The following is a 16702-nucleotide window of genomic DNA, read 5'->3' on the forward strand; positions in this document are numbered from 1 at the left end:
TAGTCCGATTACCAAATGAATGACTCTTATGAACTGGTTCATCTGAATCTACAGCACAAAACATATAGCGTGACCAGTGTCTTCCAATTTCCGAACAAATGACTCTTGTGAGTTGGTTCTTTTGAATCAATAGTGCAAAACATACAGTGCAACCAGTGTCGTCTGATTCCTGAATGAATGACTCTTATGAACTGTTTATTATTTGGTTCTTTTGAATCTACTTTTGTGTTCCACAGAAGAAAGAGAGTGATACAGGGTTGGAACAACATGAGGGTGAGTAAATGATGACAATTAAAATGTTTTGGTGAACTATCCCTTTAAAATTCTGTTTATGTAGGCAGCTCACTAAGTTCTGAAACAGCTACCGTGTCTGCCATCCTCTTATTGGATGCTCTCTGCCACTCGCAACACCTTGCAGTGTCAATTACCCTTCACGCACCACACAGAGGTCTTTCTTTACCTCAATCATTGTCTCTCTCTCTCTTTTCGTTTACTCTTATCGGATCACTAATTTCTCACTTGTTTTTTTCTGGTTTCCTTGTGTGAGTCTCACGGTAAATGAGCTGTAAATGTGAAGGCCACCTTGGCTGAAGACACTGCATCACTCGGCTTACTCTGATTGACTGTGCCAGTGCATGAACCCTAGACGGTCCGATTTGATGGGTTTGGAGCACAGCACTATGATTATTACTATGCTAAAATAAATAATAACATTCCCCATGAATAGCAATGCCCGTTCCACTGTCATTAACTCTAATGCTGTGTCATTATGAATTAAAGCTGAACTGGGTCTTACACCGCACTACATTTTTAAAGACGTCTGAGCACAGACTCTGATAGAAGTAGACCTGTTCCCCTACCACCACTGTGTCCCTAACAATTACTTTACTTTTTGCCTCTGCTGACTCGAAATATGTCACATCAGCCTCTGTCTCTCCATGAAAATGCTGAAGGCAACCCTCTGTGACTTCAAAAGTCCAAATTTAACATAATGCCACTCCCAATGAAGGATTATATACCTAGGGTTTTAATCATTAAACACTTTATTCAGTTTTAGAAGCATTTTTTGAGTCAGTCACTTGAACTGGTCACTGTAAATTACAACTCCTAGTAGCTGACAAAATGATTTGACTTTTATGTTACATTGGGTTTTCTTTTTCTACTTTAGCAACAAAATCTCAGTGTTCTCTCTTTGCACTGTCAAACGAACAAGTGATAGCCATTGCTGAAGCATTTTACCAACCAGAAATTAGCATAAATAATTCAGACTCAAAGTAATGGCCAGCATCGTCCAATCACTGTCAACCATGTTAAAATAAAATTTTGCATTATAAATTCTGAATCTATGTACTGATTATCATTGTCCCATGTCTGTCGAACATGTTGAGTGATCTAAACATCATCTGCAGCCTGAAACTGAACTTTTGATCAGATTTTAGGAGTGAATGCACTTAGCTGTATAGGAAAGAAATAGGATGCTCCCTTGCTCCCTATGTAGTGACTCACTTCACCTCCAATGTGCTGTCTGTCTGCACTGGTCTCAGAACAGTTCAAAATGCACCTTATTTTCATCCTAACTCCATATAAAGCCTCTGAAAGCAACATTTTTCAGCTTTTGCATGAATACATTGTGATAATGCACAGTAAATATAGGATTTCTAAGCATAAATAGTGCTAAAGTACACAAAAGTGGTCTTTGTCTTTAACAGCATGCCTCAAATATAAAAAATGGCATGTAGGATGAAACTAGAGACTCTAGTATCTTTTGACTCAAACAGGTTTCAATGTAAAATCTTATCAGAGTTTCTTAACAGACGTAGTTTTGTTGGCGTTTCTCCCAAAGAGAAACTCCGCTGTGATCAGCGCCATGTTGTTTTATCACATGACTTCGTACCAAATAGGCCAAAGTAAAAACTTCTACTGTATTATAATGAATTTTTAGTTATTTATATGTTGCTTGCAAACTGTTTTATTTAGTCAGAATACACTGCTCTTTTTGAATGGCCATCAATGGGTGTCAGGTGAACTGAGAATTTATCTGCGAATTATTTAGCAGCTTTCAGTGCCGTTTCATTGAATGAGTTTAAACAGCTCTTTCTTACATCCTTGGCAGGATGTATCTCTTTGCTTTGATTCACATACGTCAACGTGTGTCCAACTATCGTTCTTATATTGCAATTCTTACAACGTTTCCATCCAAATGGCCAGTTACTGTTTTTTATTCACTTGCCAAAGGCTCTCAATTGGGGCTTGGCAGATGTTCACTTTGGATTTTGCTGAAAGAGTTTTGGATGCTTTCAAAGTCTTAACAGTGTTCCTCTGTGTATGCAAGAGAGTAACAGACGTGTGTCTCTGTTAATGAGTTTGATGTCTAGCGCTGAGTCACTGTGTGTGTGTACGCTTACTCAAAATGTTAATGGATCTTTCTTTCTAATCCTCTTACGAGCGACACTAAGCTTCAGTCATTTAACAGCTGTTACGGACCTGACCGGCCTTCTGAGACGTGTGTGTGTGTGTGTGTTATCCAGGTTAAAACTGCAATAGAATATCAATAGAATAGCTTTGCGCTGTCCTGTTCTTGTGCCTGCTATGGAAATGGCAGTGTAAGGTTGCTTGAAGATATTCTGTCCCCTCTCAAGAGCTCAGAGCACGTATAGGTTGGGGACAAATTTGTCCTCAGAAGTGAGGTAAATCTGACAAATCCTTTCTTTGAGAATGTCCTGAAAGGTAAAAATTATTTATAGATAAAGAAACTAATGTTTCAGTGTTATTTGTGTGTGTTTTAATGTGTGTCAGACATCACATACGCTCCACTGAAGTGTGCAGGAGTGTCTTTAATGCGTCTTACACAGCAGATCACCTATGTGAGACCAGAGTGTGTGTGTGTGTGTGTGTGTGTGTGTGTGTGTGTGTGTGTGTTTCCTGCTGTTTTGAGTCGGGTAATTGTGTTTTTGAAAGCCCTGCAGAAACTCACGGGTCATGTGGAGAAATGTGTGTGTTGTGTAGGGCTGAGTATCACCAACTGGCTCATTATACGATACATGTTACGGTTCAACATAATGCAGTGCATCGCAATATCATACAATGTACGTACAGCGCTGTTGTCTCTCTGTCGATTTGTTTCCCTGTCTGTCTGTTTCTCTTCCTGTCTGTCTGCCTGCCTATCTTTCTCTTTTTCTACCTGTCTGTGTGTCTGTCTGTTTGTCTGTCTGTCAATCTGTCTGCCTGATCTTTTTGTCTGTCTACCTGTCTGTCTTTTCTTTGTCTACCTGTCTTTGTGTGTTTGTCTGCCAATCTGTGGGTATGTCTGTCTGTCTGTCTGTCTACCTGCTTCTCTTTGTCTGTCTGTCTACCTATCTGTTTGTTTGCCTGTCTGTCTATTTGTCTACCTGTCTGTCTGTCTGCCTGCCTGCTTTTCTGTCTGTCTGCCTGCCTGTCTTTCTCTTTGTCTAACTTTCTGCGTGCTTGTATGTCTGTTTGTTTACCAATATGTGGGTCTGTCTGTCTGTTTGATTATCTGTCTGTCTGCCTATCTATTTGCCTATCTGTCTGTCTGCCTTCCTGTCTGTCCGCCTGCTTTTCTCTCTGTCTACATGTCTGTCTTTTCTTTGTCTATCTGTCTGCGTGCTTGTCTGTCTGTTTTTCTACCAATCTGTCTGTCTGCCTGTCTGTTTGTTTGCCTGTCTGTCTGTTTCTCTACCTGTCTGTCGGTTTGTCTCCCTGTCTGTCTGCCTGCTTCTCTGTCTGTTTGTATACCAGTCTGTTGGTCCCATCTGTCTATTTATCTGTCTGTCTGCCTTCCTGTCTCTCTTTTCTTTGTCTATCTGTCTGTGTGCTTGTCTGTCTGTCTTCCTGTCTGTTTGTTTGCCCGTGTGTCTGTTTATCTACCTATCTGCCTGCTTGTCTGTCTGCCTGATTTTCTGTCTGGCCCCCTGTCTGTCTGCTTGCCTTCCTGTTTGTCTACCTGTCTGTCTGCCTGCCTGCTTCTGTCTGTCTACCTGTCTGTCTGCTTGTCCCCCTGTCTGTATGTCTACCTGTCCGCATATCTGTACTTAGAACCAATAAAAGAGATGAACATATTACTTGTCTTTCTCTGTCTGTCTGTCTTTAGGACTGAGGGAGCTGTCTCCTCCTCTGTTGAATCTGAAACGGTTGTATGGTGAGACGCTGGAGACTGAAACCGTCTTACTGATCATCTCAGCTGGTGCTGATCTGTCTCAAGAGCTGCTAGAACTCGCCAGTCAGATCGTGGGCCAAGAAAACTACCATGAGGTAACACACACACACACACACACACACACATGATAGAAACTCAATGGGTCTATTCCAAAACCTAGTGAGCTGCCCCACTGTCCCCTGCCTACACAGGAAGCAGTCATTTATGGCAGCATCCTAACTTAAATGGAACATCATAAGAGAGTGATTTGGAACGCTCTACATAGGCAGCAACTTTGCGTGTCATTCAAATAGCAATCCTCACGCTAAGGGGTACTATGGTGTACTTTTCATTAAGCAATAGGCTACACAATAACCCAAGGCAGCTTGATTTCAAACTTTTAACTTTATTTTTAATTTATTTTAACTAAAAACTGAAGTGCAATAAAAATATGTGTTGTTCAATGTTTTGAAAGATGGCTTTTCAATAGTTGTGAAGGGCAACATCTCTTTGGCAACGAACTGACTTCATCCGTGCATTCTCTCCATCATGGGCTACTGGCCGGGTATTTCATTGTCCGGGCAAATACCTCACCTTATTGTGGGTTGATGCTGGTTTAATGTTGGTGTTTTATTACCTTTCATCCCAGGACCCAGTTTAGCTGCTTCGGAAGGGTAATGACCTTGAATGTGTGAATAAATAATTTTTGTTCTTTCCTAGGGCTGGGCGATATGTAAGAAATATGTTCACAATATTTTTATAAAACAAATATATATCACAATATATATTTACATCGTCAACCCCCCGGCTGAGGGATCGGTGAATATTCTTGCTTTAGTGATTTTGCATTGAAAATGAAATTAATTTATTTAAAAAAGTAAAACCTTAAACCCAAGACATTTCTAAATTCAAATTGCACTTCAAACGAAACGAATAAGCAATTAAAATAACGAAGTGGTCAAAAAAATCCATAAAGGACCACGTTTCCATTTACCATCATGCAGCTATTCATCTATGACAACAGGCGGAAAATGACTAATACATATTAAGATCTAAAAACAATTATAAATGTAAACATAATAATTATAATGATTATAATAATCACTGAAATATACAACCCCTATTCCCAAAAAACTTGGGACAGTATGAAAAATGCTAATAAAAACAAAAATGTTTGATTTGTAAATTATATTCACCCTTTGCTATTTTGAAAGCACTACAACTACACATTATACGATGTCTTTCCTTGTGAATTTCATTTTTTTTTTTTTAAATGTACAGTCATTTTAAATAGATGATTGCAACACACTCCAAAAACGTTGGGACAGTCAAGTGTTTACCTCTGTGAAACATCACCATTTCTTCTAATAACACTTATATATATATATAGCTGCCCAATTGTACGGGGTCTTCGTTGCCATATGGTGTGCTTTTTAATATGCCACACATTCTCAATTGGACACAGGTCAGGACTGCAGGCAGGCCAATCTAGCACCCGCACTCTCTGCTCACACAATCATGCACTTAAAATCCAGGCAGTATGTGATTTGAAGTTGTCCTGCTGAAAATGCGGGACGACCCTGGAAAAGACGGTGCTGGATGGCAGCATATGTTGCTCCAAAATTTGTACATATCTGTCTGCATTAATGGTGCCCTCACAGATGTGCGAGTTACCCATGCCATGGGCACTGACACACCCCTGGCCCATACAGACACTGGCTTTTGGACCTGACGCTGATGACATCTTGGATGGTCCTTTTCCTCTTTGGTCCAGATAACACGACGAGTGTGTTTTTCAAAAATGATTTGAAATGTGGACTCTTCGGACCAAAAAACACAGTTCCACTGTTCTACTTTCCATCTAAGATGAGACCGAGTCCAGAGAAGTCAGCAGCGCTTCTGGACAGTGTTGATGTATGGCTTCTCCTTTACATAGTAAAGCCTCAACTTGCATCTGTGGATGCAGCGGCGAGTGATGTTGATTAAAGGTTTACTAAAGTAATCCCAAGCCCATGTTCATGATATCCATTACAGATGAATGATGTTTTTTAAGACAGTGATGTCTGAGGGATCGGAGATCACGCACATTCATAAGTGCTTTTCGTCTTGCCCTTTACGCACCAAAATTATACCAGATTCCTTGAATCTTTTAACTATATTGTGCACTTTAGAATGTGAAATGCCCAAAATCCTTCCAATTAGTCTTTGGGGAACATTGTTCTCAAAGTGCTGGATTATTTGCAGAAGCATCTGTTGGCAAATTGACTAGTCTCGAATGATCCTCGCTCTTGAAGGACTAGGCTGTTTTTGGAGGCTCCTTATATACTATGACACGATTGCCACACCTGTTTAACATCTCCTGTTTCACATCGCCTTGTTATTTCAACTCGTCAATTGTTATTAGTCTTAAATTGCCCGTCTCAACTTTTGGAACGTGTTGCAGTCATCTGATTTAAATTTACTGTACATTTTCAAAAAAACAAACAAACAATGAAATTCACAAGGTAAAGCATCATATAATGTTTAGTTGTAGTTTTTTCAATATTGAAAAGGGTGAATATAATTTACAAATCACTCCTTTTTGTTTATATTAGCATTTTTCATACTGTCCCAACTTTTTCGGAATTGGGATTGTAAATCATGGTTCGAGGTGAACGTGTTTTTGTATTATTTTATGATTTATTCACAGATGTATAGGCTATATATAAAGTGACCCTGCAGAGTTGCGCTCACAATGAACTGCTCTGTTGAAATAAAGTGAACTGAACTCAAAGCACCTCCTGAGCTGAGATGTCTGAGGTCATTTGCAGCATTCTCATAGATTATACTATTCTTGCAAAAAAATTTCAGAAGACTGAAACAAAGAAAGAGTGAAAACCCTTGTACTGAGTAAAACCTGCAACACCGTACACCGTGGCAACCCTAGTGTCGGGAGCATGCCAATGATGCATTAAAATGCCGCCTACGGAGGCAGCTCACTATGTTTTAGAATAGACTCATTGTTGGTGAAGTTGTGCAGTGAAATAAAGCAATAAGTGACTCGAGGCTGTGCATTAGAGTGGTTTTTACCACAGATAATGTTTGTTTTTGGCTCGACACAAAGCAGAGAAAACTCTTGAGACTTGATAACAGATAAAACTTGATAATATGATAAATGATGCCAATATAAAATAAATAAGGACATACGTATATTAATACAACTACAGCTATTATGCAATAAAAGCATGTGGTTCATTAAGTTAACTTAAGGCTGTTTATGGTTGATGCATTAATATAAAATTTACTTGATGTGCGGTCACATATGGATGCGTATTGACTAATTTGTAATAGCTACAGACATGGCACATCCAATCAGATTTTAGCACCACAACTCTTTGCTTTGTAATCTGATATGCAGTATAGAACAAACAGTTTGTGGTGTAAAATCAACACAGATTGACATGACTCTCTGTGTGTGTGTGTGTGTTCAGGTGGCGATGGGTTAGGGTCAGGCTGATGTGGCTCTACAGATGCTCAGAGAGTGCGTGCGCTCTGGTGAATGGCTGTGCTTGAAAAACCTGCACCTCGTCACAGCGTGGCTCCCCATACTGGAGAAGGTCAGGAATACATCATCGTCTGTCTGTGTCTCTGGTTGTCCATCGCATGTCTGCCTGATCTCTCTGATCTGTCTGTCAGGTCTAACCATCCACCTGATCTATCATCTGACTGTCTGCCGTACGGTTAGCACCTCTGTCCGTCAGTTCTATCTATCATCTATCGATCTGTTGGTTGGTCGGTCGGGCTGTCGGCCTGTCTGTCTGTCAGTCACTTTTTATTGTCTTTTTGTCAATTATTTTTATTTATCTAGCTTTCTGTATGTCTCTGTCCATCCGTCTGTCCATCTATCTGCCTGTCCATTTTATCTGTTTATGTAACTTTCTATCTGTCCTTCTGTCTGATCTATCTGTCTGTCTGTCTGTCTGTCTGTTTGCATGTCTCTGTTGTCTGTCACATCAGTTGTTGTTATCTGAGGTTGCAGTTAATTATAAGTTATGTTATATAATATAATAATATAATATTGAAATAATTTTGTCTGAAAGTGAAAGTTAATCTGAGACTGATTTCGTCTCAACCTGCCTGTGTGTGTGTGTGTGTGTGTGTGTGTGTTACTGAGAGAGAGATTACTGTCACAGAAACTTTAATTGCTTTTGTTTTCATTTTTTTGTTCCTTCTCGTGTGTGTGTGTGTGTGTGTTTTCTATAACACTGCAGATTTATAATGGATTTGGAATGAATGTATGAGTCTGAGAGAACTAATTCCTCTAAAACTCACAAACAGAAGATTGTTATTGTAGTCAGACATGTGATGTACATTTCTAATGTGTGTGTGTGTCTGTGTGTGTGTGGGCGAGTTTGTGTGTGTGTGTGTGTGTTTGGAGGTGGGGGGCGTGGCTCAAAAGATGCACTCAGTTCCTTTCATATAGACAGACAGTATGTCACGTGTGTGTTCAGGCTCTTCCAGAACTCAAGAAGAACTTGAAGAGGATGTATGAATCGTGGAGTTCAGAGCAGATCAGTAAAGGCGGCCAGCTGACATGTGCTCAGTCTCTTCTGTCTGGCCTGGTTCCACACTGTGTGTCAAGAGAGACGCAATTACATTCCACAGGTACATATTACACACATGTAATGACCGACTGCAAGTACAGGTAACTACACTGACCTACAAATGCAAAACACAGTAACTGCGCCAACACTGAAACTGAGAAAAATGACTTAAACGCTTTTTGGTTGAGGTGTGGATTTTATAATTAGAAGAGAGAGGTTTGCATATGGATTATAAATAAAGAATAATTAACAATACCCCCAGTTCTGAATATTTTAATGATATAATAAAAACAGGCAACTGCTACTAGTTACTTAAAGGTGCGCTCAGTAATGTTTTGAAGTAAGTTGAAGTGACTTACATTGGTCTACAGTGACACCTAGTGGCCTGGAAGCTGCATCATTCAAACACAGTAGGTTACACTTACCAATGCCATTGTAGAAATTCACTATGCACAGTAAACCATGATTAATTTAATCCATGAATGAAAGTGTCCAATAACAGGGCAGTTACTGAGATTAAGCAAGTAGTGTTTAGCTGGTCATGTGATCCTAACAAGGTTGCTCCCATGATCCAACTCTGATCCAACTGACCCTGTGTTGGGGTTGATTTTATCAAGTGCACAACATAAGTTTAGTTAGTAATTAACAAAAATGTAAATTATTTTGCAATATTACATTTGCCTGTTTTTTACCTAAGAACTTGAGCTTTCATTTGCTCCTAGTTGGGCTATTTTGAGATATTGGCCTAGTTGAGATATTCATCAAAGAATAAAACGTGGTCCAACCAAGTCTGGTCTCCCCTATTGCAATTTTCACAACTGTTTTCTCTGAGTCTGAATCTCATCATTGAGGCAAAACATTGTTATACTCCAAAGGGATAGATCACCCAAAAATGAAAGTTCTCTCATTTACTCACCCTCATGCCATCCCAGATGTGTGTGACTTTCTTTCTTCTGCAGAACACAAATGAAGATTTTTAAAAGGATATTTCAGCTCTGTAGGTCCATACAATGCAAGTGAATGGTGACCAGACCTTTTGTAGCTCCAAAAATCACATAAAGGAAACGTAAAAGTAATCCAAACGACTTCAGTGGTTAAATCCATGCCTTCAGAAGCTATATAATAGGTGTGGATGAGAAACAGATCAATATTTAAGTCCTTTTTTAACTCAAAATCTCCACTTTAACTTTCACTTCCAGATGTGAAAGTGAAAGTGGAGATTTAAAGTAAAAAAAGTACTTAAATATTGATACTGTACCTATTACGTACTATCATGTAAGATCATGGATGTGTTTAAGAACGAGACTTTAATGAATTCAGACTATGAATTCAAATACTGGAGTCAGGGCTTTAAAGAGCTGCATTTAATTAAGTGTAGTTTCTTTTGCATCTCTCTCTTTGTTCAGTGGTTGATCAGTACAGGTTTATGACATTGCATATGATCGTACCTTTACTACCACATTCTTGTGGAGATGTATATGTTGTCATGCATATGTTAATGAACGAAACACACACACAAATAAGCCTCTTGACTTAATAATTCATTATTAAAGACTTCAGTTTTCAGTTTGTTCAACACGCACTCACGCTTGCATGCACGCACACACACACACAAACAGGGGTTCTGGTCTAGTTTTACAGTAGATGAAGCAGACAGGCTCCTGTAGCAACCTTCAGGAAAGATTGCAAACACAGTAAACCTGTCTGTCTCTCTCTTTCTGTCTCTCTCATTAAGTAGGACAGTTTCTAAAAAAAAATCTGTGAAGAATTCAAGCTTGTCTGAGGGGGCTGATCATCTTTTAAAGGGGAAGTTTATCTTTTGAAATAAGTTTGATAAACTATGTCTTTGATAACTCTGAATTCTCTCCACAGTCCAAACAGTACTGAAACTAACTGCAAAAATGATGCAAAAATTACAACAGTGATCTCATTAACATATGCCCGCCCACTTTTAATATATTCAACACCTATTGTGAACTATGCCATCACAGTGAGGTTAACCAATCATAACAGAGTTTATGTACACAGAAGTCTTAAAGGGACAGTAGCAACTAGGGGTGGGTAAAAATATCGATTTACCAATGCATAGCTTGAACGATCTAAATATTGATTCTTGAATCCCAACGATCAATCTTTTACTCAGTGCGCAAACCTCTACTACAATGAGAGAGAGGAAATCACTCGCATTTGCAACCAAATTTCACGCTATATGGCTAAAATGTACACATTTGGCAATTGGCTGGTGAATGTTCAGATTTCACTTGCTTGTACTGTAATTATGTAGTATATTGGTAAGTATTCAGCAGCGAGATCCTTTCACAGTGTGCTGAGAGTGAAGTTGTTCCATGTGTATCCAAAGACAAGATCCACCCATTTGTCATTGAATAATGTCTCTTTTACATTTATGCATTTGGCATACACTTTTATCCAAAGTGACTTACAGTGCACTTATTACATGGACAATCCCACTGGAGCAACCTGGAGTAAAGTGCCTTGCTCAAGGACACAATGGTGGTGACTGTGGGGATCAAACCTGCAACCTTCTGCTTACCAGTTGTGTGCTTTAGCCCACTATGCCACCACCACCACTTTTAATATCCTGTCTGTTCTTTACAGTCAGTTGTTGATCAAAACAGCAAAAAATAAACATTTAATTCTAATCAGGCATAGCACAGATGAGATAAAACCATTCGAACCTTCTCTAGTCTCCTGGAAATCATGCAGTGGTAGACAGTTTGCCTGAGGATGACAGACTCACTTTCTTCAGCCTGTCTGCAAACATCGAGCAATCGTCACAGAAAATCATCAGCTCACAGGTGTGTGTGTGTGTTTATTTTATTGTACTGAGGTCATGAAGGGTCAGAGGTGTTTTGAGAACATTGTGCTAAGCAGGACATTCCTCAACATCAAAGGTTTATGTGTGTGAGATTGTTGTTCTTTTCCTGTAAAGTGGAGATCACAATGTGCTGACAGACTGCTTCAGTATATTTCTCATGAAATTTCACATACTATATTTAATAAATTAAGCTAATCATATTTGCTTGATACCCAAACCCTTAAAGCCATGGTACTCAACATTAGGCCTTCAAACCATCTTTTTGTTGCCCGTGTGATGTTGAAATCATATAGAATTAGTAGATGTGCATGAATTTTGAGGTGTTCTAGAGCACTTACGGTAATTCTCAGTATCGATAAATTGCTGGACTGTTATAGAGAAAAGGAAATGGCAAACGAATAAAAAGAAGTAATTAAACTACAAGGTCACAAACATAAATGTGATTATAATCACTTTGTATAACATGTATATAACATACAGTATCACACAGCACGAGTCAATGAGTGTCGGTGACAAACTCGTTAGAAGAGTTTAACAGAGATATACAATATTCTCGCTGTGGAAAAAGTTCTTATCCTGCAAAGACTTTTCTCCCAAATGCTTAATTATTTATGATTTACGTTACTTATCTAAAAATAACTCTAAAAATAGGGTAAGATGCTAATGATTTCTCATTGAAGCACTTTTGGAGCTAGTACTGGATATCTTGTATGTGTCTTGTTTTGAGGGTGCTGTATCTTGTTAATGTGTGGTTCTTTTAAAAACAAAAAAAACATATAGGCCTACATGATCATTATTATAATATATATCACAGTTTTTATTTTTTAAAGGAGTACACTTTTACGAGAATTAAATACTAATGTTTTTATTTTATTCTAGTTAAATACATGTTTCTATGATGTATTAAATAACATATTTAACAATATAAAAAAGCAAATAAATATGTAAATAATAATAAAAAAAAAAAGTGTGCCCCTCGAGGCTAAAGGGATCCTGCTTTCTGGCCCCTCAGCTTTCCAAAGTTGAGTACACCTGCCTTAAAGGGATAGTACACCCGCAAATCATCATCATCATCATCATTTACTCACCCTTATGCTGTCTCAAACTCGTATGACTTTTATTCTTCTACAAAGGTAACTTAAAGCATATATGAGATGTTTTTGTCCATACAATATAAGTCAATGGGGTCCAAAACTTTCAAGCTCTATAAAAGACAAAGGCAGCATAAGACTCAAGTGGTTTAATCCATGTCTTCTGAAGCGATATGATCACTTTCGATGAGAAACAGACCAAAGTTTCAGTCCTTATTCATTCTCTTGATATCCGCAGTCTCCTTGGTGCGTTCACACACTTCCTTGTGCTTTACGCACACGCAGATACTTAGACACTTTGCAGATAGTTACGGCTACATCTCTTTCTGGTATACTTGCACTTATCATGCAAAAGTTTACTGGTTTAGCAGCTTAACATGGTCACAACAAGAGTTGAAAAATTGGATACAGACAAAAAGCTTGGCACAGACAAGGCTAGTAAGCGGTTATTACACGGCTCTATGGAATACTCATTTTTTTTTTTAATAATCTCAGCACATCCGGGGATAAATTGATATCAGTCTGGTCAACTGGGTATAATGATTCATCTCTCCTGCTTCATATATCACTCTGCGACCTCTACAAGTAAACTAATAAAATAGTTTTAAGTCAAATCAATATTTCATGTCCACTGATTTATTTATTTGGCTATTAGTCTTGTAATAAGAGGGATAATAAACACCAACAGAACAGATGCAAACCAGAGGTGGAATTGATCTCTTTCTTCTCTCATAATAACATAAGTTGAATGGAAATTAATCTATCATATCCATTTAATTATTGATTTTGTAAGTGGCCGTGTAATAAGCTGGATAATGAGCAGTCAGTCTATTAAAGTAAAGTTTAAGAGGACCTCTTAAAATGTTCCACTTAAAATAGGTTTCAGTATATTGAGATGACATTTTTCAATAAGTTGGCCCTCAGAAGTATAGCAACACATCTGTAGTTGGAATGGTCAATAAAATTAACATAGCTTGAATATCCTGCACTTTCGTGAATGAAACAGGCAAATTGCCACCTATTCAGCTCACTGTCGCTCTCTCACTTTACACACACACACACATGCACACTGTTTGTGTTTGCAGACTGTTGCACCGTGCTCTTATTTGTCACTGTCAGGTTTAAACTGATCTTTGCCTCACACTCTCACACACACACACACACACTCACACACACACACACACACACACACACACACACACACACACACTGCAGTCTGTAGTGTGTGTGTGTGTGTGTGTGTGTGTGTGAGTTTAGCTCATGTAATGAGACCAATTTATCAGACAAGAGTGGCCCACACTTCTGCTGCAGTTCACTTCAATCAGAGTTAGAGACAAATGGATGATAGTGTACGGTATCTACTGCACTCACCTCTGCTCTGTGTGTCTGTGTGTGTTTATTTAGGTATAGTTTGAGGACAAATTGTTCCACAGATGTGAGCTAAATGTGAGAAAATATCCTTTTGAGAACCTCCTCATTTGGAAAAACAATTCATGCATAGAATATGATATTACTGAATTAAAAAAATACAAAATGTTTGCATTTAGGGTTTTGGGTTAGTATGTAGTAAGAAGCTTTATATAAAATGCATGGTTTGTCCTCATTTTAGATAGCTTATGCTGTCTTCCCATGCTTGTCGGATGATCTGACTTCCTACTTCTGAAGTTGCAACAGAGCACAACTTTCTGGCCGTCTTGTATTTTCTACATTTATTGCTTCCATCTGAATTTCATAAACTCCTTCATAAAAGAGTTCTAAGTCACGAACCAAACTAACCATGTCCGAGGTGAATCACTGCCGTAAATTGTCCCAACGGTCAGAGGCAAAAATGACGTGCCAGACAAGTGATGTCGGGAACCCAAAACGTGTTTATTCAGGTGCAAACGTGTGCAAAACATATTTACAGTGAAACATTAACAAAGTATACAAAAAAATTTACAAAGGAGCAACAATGTGCAAAACTGCTAATATACAAGTCAATCAGATTGAACTGACATGAGCTCTACAACTCCCTCTTTTAAATAGTCTAGCTCTTCCCCTGGGATGAACCAAAACTAACAAAGAAGGGTGAAAACAAACAAAACAATCAAAATATACACAATAAATAAAGTACACAAAATGCTAAAACATCCACAGACCAGTGTAGACACAAAGACAATATGTTAACAGAAATCGTACTGAACCTCTGGAGTCAACGGAGATGCCGGCACGATCACTTGTATTTTATTTTATTTTTTACATTTCTGATAAGTCATTAATTGATCTATTCATGGCTACGTACTATGTGATAATAGGGTGCAACGGGGCAAAAGGCTCAGAAGGGTAAAATGCTCCTTTGATTTGATTTTCTCACAAAACACTAAATAGCATTATTTCTATTCCATATTATATATTATTCCAATCACAATGGAGATTTATTTGTTTATAGAATACTTGAGAGGTAATGAAATGTCAAATATGATCGAAATGAACAAGCACCCTTTTCTGAAGCTTTTATTTTGAACAGGCATTATTTTCATTTGTTACTCTAAATGCATCTTGCTGTCTCAAACGTATTTGCAATATTTGTCAATTTATGCCATATAATGTTTTTCCTAATTTTTACACTATTTCACAAATAAATAAATAAATAAAAATAGTTGTACTGTTAGTAAAAGTTATCTAAATTATACTGTGCACGATGTTGTACATAAACTACAAAATATGTTTTTAAGTTGATTTTTGCTTCTCAAACGTGTACATACATGTTGCTCACATATTATTGTAGCACCATTTGTGCTGAATGCATTGTAATGAGACATTTGCAATTGAATTAAGCACAAATGTCAGGGCTTGTCAAAACATCTCCAGGATCCAAACAACTCCTCAGACGCCAGAGGGGTAACAGCAAAACTAAAGTCAAAAACCCACTGCCAATTGAAGAGGTGTGGCTGTTTGCTTTAAAATACAGATTAAACCAGATGCAGTGTTTGGTTGTGCAGCATGGGGACCGGAATTTAACAGCAGTACGGATGGTTTGGTGGATTGTTACGAGAAATGAAGGTAACTTGACTGAAATGACCATGTGTTGTGGCATTATTTGAAAATGTATTATGATATATTAAACAGACATTGAGCAGAAAAATACATTCAAGAAAACAAAACAACAATAAACACAATGGCATCTTACTTGGGACAAAAACATCACAAAAGGCGACTTTGGCAAGGAACACAAAACTCCATAATCCTGGGGAGAAACTAGGCTCAGCTGTGGGAGCCAGTTCCCCTCTAGCTAAACAGCATGAATATAATGCCGATATTAGTTATCAATACATAGTCCAAGTCTTGTTTTATGTGAGTAAACTGAGTAAATGTTGGTGGGCCTATGACTAAAACTAAAGGATTTGGTATGAATTGTAAGATGCCAAAGCAGCCGGTGGACAACAAAGGATATCTTGTTGTAAGGTTCAAGTTGGCAACAGTTCATCCTCTGTGAAGTCCATTGTAATAGTGATGCAAGTGATCATTGAAGTGCCTCTCGCTGACTGGTTGGCACAGGATGTAGTTAGTAGTCAACATTCAGAGACACATAGCAGTGGGAGTGGACATCAGGATGAACCGCGCTGGATCTAGAAGGTTCTAGTAACCTGAGAAAGGGAAACAAAGAGAACAATATTAGCGAAGATGCCATTCACTTTAAAGCAGAATATGAGAAGTGTTTCTGGTCCCGGCCGAACTATGAGTTGAGGGGTAATTTAGGTGTATGCCTGGCTGAAGAGATGAGTCTTTAGACTTAAACTGAGATGGTGTGTCTGAGTCCTGAACCATGCTAGGAAGTCTTTTCCATAGTTTAGGAGCCAAAAAGGAAAAAGATCTACCTCCTTTTGTGGATTTTGATATTCTGGGTACTATCAACAGGCCAGAATTTTGCGACTGTAGTCAACGTGATGGATAATAGCGCAATTGAAGGTTGTTTAATAATAAGGCATGCTCCTACCGTCAAGCCAATTCACGCTTGATGCACCACCTTGATGCAGTAGGGGGCAGTCAGCGCTCC

The 16702-nt window shown here is 38.5% G+C and overlaps 1 pseudogene; it reads left to right on the forward strand.

Annotated features, from left to right (window-relative positions):
• The window catches only part of LOC127429624 (cytoplasmic dynein 2 heavy chain 1-like), a 94923-nt pseudogene that overhangs the window by 68465 nt on the left and 9756 nt on the right, over positions 1-16702 (forward strand).

This window comes from Myxocyprinus asiaticus, chromosome 39 (assembly GCF_019703515.2).
Source record: "Myxocyprinus asiaticus isolate MX2 ecotype Aquarium Trade chromosome 39, UBuf_Myxa_2, whole genome shotgun sequence".
Classification (NCBI taxonomy): Eukaryota; Metazoa; Chordata; class Actinopteri; order Cypriniformes; family Catostomidae; genus Myxocyprinus; species Myxocyprinus asiaticus.